This window comes from Anomaloglossus baeobatrachus, chromosome 1, assembly GCF_048569485.1.
Source record: "Anomaloglossus baeobatrachus isolate aAnoBae1 chromosome 1, aAnoBae1.hap1, whole genome shotgun sequence".
NCBI lineage: Eukaryota > Metazoa > Chordata > Amphibia > Anura > Aromobatidae > Anomaloglossus > Anomaloglossus baeobatrachus.
Window position 1 is genome coordinate 269,076,329 of NC_134353.1, and position 6,566 is coordinate 269,082,894.

General features: G+C 54.6%; 1 protein-coding gene across 2 annotated transcripts in view; it reads right to left on the minus strand.

The window, feature by feature from the left end:
- LOC142311544 (bifunctional heparan sulfate N-deacetylase/N-sulfotransferase 4-like) overlaps positions 1–454 on the minus strand; it is a 682,360-nt gene extending 681,906 nt beyond the window's left edge. The window contains exon 1 of one of the 2 annotated variants that reach the window (XR_012754278.1): positions 1–453. This exon is cut by the window's left edge and continues 161 nt beyond it. The gene's annotated coding sequence lies outside the window, so the exon portion shown is untranslated. The other variant, XM_075350062.1, reaches the window with a different exon arrangement.
- Between the last annotated feature and the right edge of the window lie 6,112 nt (positions 455–6,566).

A 6,566-nucleotide genomic window follows, 5' to 3' on the forward strand; every position in this document is an offset into this window, starting at 1 on the left:
GCAGGCAGGCACTGTGCTGCTCTGGAAGCATGCAGCCAGCTGGAAGATTCCCACTTCTGTGCAGCCCAGTGTTACAATGCACCTTCCTTCTTGGACAAGGGGGAGAATTCAGGGAATAGCACACACAGAGATGCTGGGAAACTATTTCATCTCACGAACACCAGCTGCTCACTGCTCCTCTGCCCTGAACGTCTTGGGCTACAGTCGGATCTTGCTGCTCCTTCTCATCACTGGAACTATAACAGAGCCCTGGCAGTCTTATGATTGGCAGAAGCAGCCAATTCCTTCAGCTGATCACCCTCAGGACTCTCAAGGACTAGAAGCTGTTGTGATGTCATCCTGATAGTGGGATGTAACACATGGATCCTTTCCAATAGAAGCTGTGTCCCTCTCAAACCAGAGTGATTTATTAGAAGTCTTCAAGGATTTGCACAACCTGTCACCATCCAGTTGGGACAGTACACACCTGCTGTGTGACATGCGGATAGAAGTAACACCACATGCAGCTCCGACACCTCCAATCAGTGGTGTCAGCAAATATTCGGGAGGTTCGGGCTGCTGCATAGTCCTGGCAGGCAAGTAAAGCAATACAAACTCCGAGGGTTTACTAATTACATGGTATATGTTCTATTAATTATCAAAAGTCTCAGGCTATGTTCACACATTGCGTTTTTGCATGTCTTCTTCATTGGTTTTATGGAATTACATCTAATATAAAGCTGGTTTGTTACAGTTCCAGTAAAACGTATGAGATTCCAGATGTTATACACACACAGACACACACTTATTTTTTTTGACTGTAATGGAAAAATCCTGCGTTTTTGAAAAAAAGGAGAATGTCAAATCTTTCATGATTTTTGTTTTTCGAAAACAATGAGAAAATGCAAAAAACAGCTGCGTTTTGGTGCCTTTTTGGTGAATAAAACTAAAGCCTTGTGCGCATGCTGTGTTTTTTGCCCATTTTTGTGCCGTTTTCGGTGCAGTTTTGCTCTCAAAACTGCATGAATTTCGTTCCCCAGCAAAGTCTAGGAGATTTCATTTTCGCTGTGGGCACATAGCAGTTTTTTTTTTTTTTGCTGCATCTTTGTGGTGACCACAAAGCTGCAGCATGTCAATCAAAACTTTTTGTGGGTTTTTTTGCCCATCCAGTCAATAGATTTGACTTAAGAAACGCATTGGGCAAAAACGCAGTACAAAACATACCAAAACGCATTAAAAAATGCATCAAAACGCATGCTTTTTTAGGATGTGTTTTTGCCAAAAACGCTGCATTTTTGTGGTCACCACAAAGACGCAGCATGCGCACATAGCCTAAATGTATTTAAACGTATTGTAGACAAAACCCCCCACAAAAAATGCAGCAAAAAACACAGCATCTGCCAAGAGAGCAGGTTTTGGTGTAGAAAAAAAATGTTACAAGAATACGTGTGAACAGAGCCTAAAGGGTGCGTTACACGCTGCGACATCGCTAACGATATATCGTCGGGGTCACGTCATTAGTGACGCACATCCGGCGCCGTCAGCAACATCGCAGCGTGTGACACCAAGGAGTGACGATCAATGATAGCAAAAACGTAGAAAATCGTTGATCGTTAACACGTCGCTCCTTTTCATAATATCGTTGGTGGTGCCTGCCGCTGGTTGTTCGTCGTTTCTGCGGCGTCACACATTGCTATGTGTGACACCGCAGAAACGACGAACATCTCCTTACCTGCATCCATCGGCAATGAGGAAGGAAGGAGGTGGGCGTCATGTTCCGGCCGCTCATCTCCGCCCCTCCTCTGCTATTGGGCGGCCGCTTAGTGATGCCGCAGTGACGTCGCTATGACGCCGAACGCACCTCCCCCTTGAAGGAGGGATTGTTCTGTGGTTACAGCGACGTTGCTGAAAAGGTATGTGCATGTGACGCTGCTGTAGCAATAATGTTCACTACGGCGGCGATCACCAAATGTCGCACGAATGACGGGGGCGGGTGCTATCGCTAGCGATGTCGCAGCCTGTAAAGCACCCTTTAGACTGTATGTGCGCTGAGTTGTTTCTTGCAGATTTGGTGGTTTATTGTACAGTTTGTTGCCCAAATCTGCATACCTATCCTTAAGCCAACAACATCAATGAGAATTCTGTAGTGATGTGAGCACCTTGCTTCTTTTTTCCTTGCAGTTTTGAGTACAGATAAAATCTACAGCATGTTAATTTTTTTGTGCATTTTTTAGACCTTCTGTGGTGCCCTGGACAAGCCAGGACATCACAGATACTCCAACAACACATCCTATACCCCGGTTAGGCACATCAGTCACACATACAAATCCTTGTTGCCTTCCTCCAGGGGCTGATGTCCACACCAGGTGGGGTGGAGCCAGGCGGTTGGCCCCACCCACCGAGGAGTTCACAGTCCTGGAGGCAGGAAAGGGAGTGAGTTAAGTGGAGTGAGGGAAAGTGGAAGGAGTGAAGTAGTAATGGAGGAGAAAGAGCAAACTGACCGTGTCCGGGTACGTGGCCTGGACACCTACAGCAAGGTTGACAAACAGTGGTGACCGTCTGCAGGAGAGGCCGATTGACGCGCAGCTGTAAGGACCGGGGTCGGGCGGTGGCCCGCCGGTACCGGACCGGGGAGCGAAGAGAAGCCAGCACCATTTGGCAGGGCCTGCGGACCCCGACCAGGCTTGGAGTCGCCATTAATCCGGTCAAATCTGTCAGCGATGGGAACCTTCGGGGTTTCCCAGCAGTAAAGACCCGACTGAAGGCAACCGCTCAACCGTGAAGGGAAATACGGCTACCGCCGCAGCTGGAGTTCTCAGGGCCAGAGCCTGCGGGCAAAAGGGGCTCCTCTGGCAGATACACCGCTGGGGAGCGGGCTACCGGTGGAAAGCCATCGGGGCCGAAAACACATCACAGGTGCAGGGAGAGACAGTCACCGCCAACCTACCGGGAGTGACCACCGCAGCTACCTGTGGGACGCGTCCATCCATCCGTTTGTTTTACCAGAGACTCCGTGTACGTTACTGGCTGAGTGAGTACTACCGTGCCGTCTGGCACCGCGCTGCCCCCGCGACCCTGCACCTCACTAAACCCCGCCATCCACCTTCCCGTCGTCATCACCGGGCCCCGGGACAACCAACCCCTACCCACGGAGGGGGAAACAACATCCAAGCTGCTCCCCGCCATCGCTCCCGGGATCCCCGTCACTAGCAGCGGTGGTGTCCAACCTAACCACAAACCATAGGTGGCGTCACGAACCACATCCCCAACTCAAACCACCCCTTTCACTCACGGGCGAGGAGCGCTGCTCGAGTCCCCGGATCCGGCCCACCGCTCGAGCCACTGAGCAGCGGCAAGCAAGCAGCAGCCCAGAGCCGGACCCGAGCGTGGTGAGCGCAGCGCCCTCCCCGCCCACGACAACTTGGCGTCACGAACAGGATCCTACTATTCTGCCGCCTGGTAGAAGTGCGCCTTGTGTTCCGCCGGAGGTGTCCGGCCGAAAATTTTCAGAAGCCGCCATCTTGGGCGCGAAAAGTTCCCCGCTCGAGCGTCTTCCCGAGCAGTGGAGGCGCGAAAGCCGAAACTCCGCCCCTGAAGAGGAGGTGCCGGAAAGAAACCAAGGGGGGACGGATGGCGTCTGGCCGCATGTAGACAGCGGCTATAAAAGCAGGGACGCCAGGACTCTGCGGCCATCTTTGGTTCCTGAAAGAGGCCGCTGCTAAGATGCTGAATCCGCCCAGCAACACCGTCGTCCCCGCGCCTGGTACCGCGGCATGGGTGGAGGCCCGGACCTTCCACCCCGAACGCCAGTAATAGGCAGCGTAAAGGAAGTCTCGCGGGGCCTGACCCGTGCGTAGGGGCCCGCAGCAGCCCCTTACTGGGACAGGGAGCCAACCCCGCTGGGCCAAGAAATTGCGGAGAGGGAGAAGAGGAGGGCGGAGCTGGTAGCCCGCACTATTAGAGAAAAAGAGAGCCTCCGCAGGGCCACCTTCAAAGTACGGGGCCCGATCCATGAGGGGCAAGTGAGGAGATTTGATGTCCGTCGGGGGTACGGGTTCATATATGAGCCGGGCCTGGAGGCTGAAGTCTTTATAGCCCGACGGGACGTTAATGCCCACTTACCGGAGGACCACCCGGGCTGCAACCTGATGCCAGGGGATTTGGTTCAGTACACTAGACATTGCGGGGAGAGGGGCTGGTTTGCCCTGGACGCTAAGCTGAGAGGCAGTAAAGAGGCCCAAGTACCAGCCCAGCCCCCTCCTCCGGCCAACACCGTGGATTTGAAGTGAGTCAGCGGTCCACCGTTGCTGGCAGTTGTCCCCGTTGGGACCATCAGCACTGATCTGTTGAATGTGTGAATATGTAACCGAATGATAAGAAAAGTAATCAACCGAGTAGTTAACCAGATTTGCAACTAGTCCCCGTAGGGACCTTCTGCACCGTTTGCGTAAGGAACTACTTACGGACAAGCCCGAGAACTTGCAGGGCAACCACAAACTTGTGGCATGTAAATAATATTTGTTTTATTCCGTGAGAGGTTGATTTGTGAGGATGGGCCTGGAGGAAAGGGATGGCCTAGGCCCGCCACTACCGTAACCGGTGGCGATCCTCCGGGGGTCAGGGGTTCCCCATGGACGTGGGTCCCCTAAAAGAGACCGTACCCGCTCGAGCAGCCTGGTGATGGACTGGGGCAAGGGGTGCTGCCCACTTCTTAGGAGCAGCATCAGGGCCAGGTTGTTTGGGCGGGGGGAGAGCGGAAGCCATTACCATTAATAAAATTGACTACCGTTTAGTAACGTTTAAGAAAGTGCCTCCCGTAAGGGATGTTTTATAAAATGCTTATGTTGATGTTATGTGTTTTTCTACCTTTTTACAGTTTTGAAAAAAATAAAACCGGTGATGGACAGGCAGCCCGCGGACGGTCTGCGTTTAACCAAGGGGGAATGTGGCACCCTGGACAAGCCAGGACGTCACAGGTACTGCAAAAACACACCCTACACCCCGGTTAGGCACATCAGTCACACATACAAATCCTTGTTGCCTTCCTCCAGGGACTGAGGTCCACACCAGGTGGGGTGGAGCCAGGCGGTTGGCCCCACCCACCGAGGAGTTCACAGTCCTGGAGGCGGGAAAGGGAGTGAGTTAAGTGGAGTGAGGGAAAGTGGAAGGAGTGAAGTAGTAGTGGAGGAGAAAGAGCAAACTGACCGTGTCCGGGTACGTGGCCCGGACACCTACAGCAAGGTTGGCAGACGGTGGTGACCGTCTGCAGGAGAGGCCGATTGACGCGCAGCCGTAAGGACCGGGGTCGGGCGGTGGCCCGCCGGTACCGGACCGGGGAGCGAAGAGAAGCCAGCACCATTTGGCAGGGCCTGCGGACCCCGACCAGGCTTGGAGTCTCTGTTAATCCGGTCAAATCCGTTAGCGATGGGAACCTCCGGGGTTTCCCAGCAGTAAAGACCCGACTGACGGCAACCGCTCAACCGTGAAGGGAAATACGGCTACCGCCGCAGCTGGAGTTCTCAGGGCCAGAGCCTGCGGGCAAAAGGGGCTCCTCTGGCAGATACACCGCTGGGGAGCGGGCTTCCGGTGGGAAGCCATGGGGGCCGAAAACACATCACAGGTGCAGGGAGAGACAGTCACTGCCAACCTACTGGGAGTGACCACCGCAGCTGCCTATGGGACCCGTCCATCCAGCCGTTTGTTTTACCAGAGACTCCGTGTACGTTACTGGCTGAGTGAGTACTACCGTGCCGTCTGGCACCGCGCTGCCCCCGCGACCCTGCACCTCACCAATCCCGCCATCCACCTCCCCGTCATCATCACCGGGCCCCGGGACAAGGAACCCCTACCCACGGAGGGGGTAAACAACATCCAAGCTGCTCCCCGCCATTGCTCCTGGGATCCCCGTCACTAGCAGCGGGGGTGTCCAACCTCACCACAAACCGTGGGTGGTGTCACGGACCACATCCCCAACTCAAACCACCCCTTTCACTCATGGGCGAGGAGCGCCGCTCGAGTCCCCGGATCCGGCCCACCGCTCGAGCCACCGAGCAGCGGTGAGCAAGCAGCAGCCCAGAGCCAGACGTGAGCATGGTGAGCGCAGCTCCCTCCCCGCCCGCGACACTTCCAAGCAATAATTTAGCAAAAAAAATGCATTTGGTTTTTGGTGCGTTATTGTGACGCCCTGGCAAAACCAGGTTGTCACAGAGACTGCACAAATCCTTCTGGTGCAGGACTCCATCCTCCTTGGCCTACCAACACAACACCACACACAGGTAACACCAGCCACAAAAGCCTAGTCACCCCCTCGGACAATAGGGGCACACCAGTGGGCGGGAAAAAGCGAATGGGAACGCCTACCTAGGGGTCCTGAGGTGTCAGGGGAGGGAACACAGCAGTGAAGTCTAGACATCTCATCTGGCCCCGAGCCAGGCCGCTACCCCGATGACATCTTATCCGGCCCCGAGCTAGGCCACAACCCAGATGACATCTTGTCCGGCCCCGAGCACGTTGTAGCCAGCACTGAGGGATTCCGAGTGGGCCTGGCTCCTGAGCAGGAGGAGGGGCAAGGAGTCCATGTTCCGTAC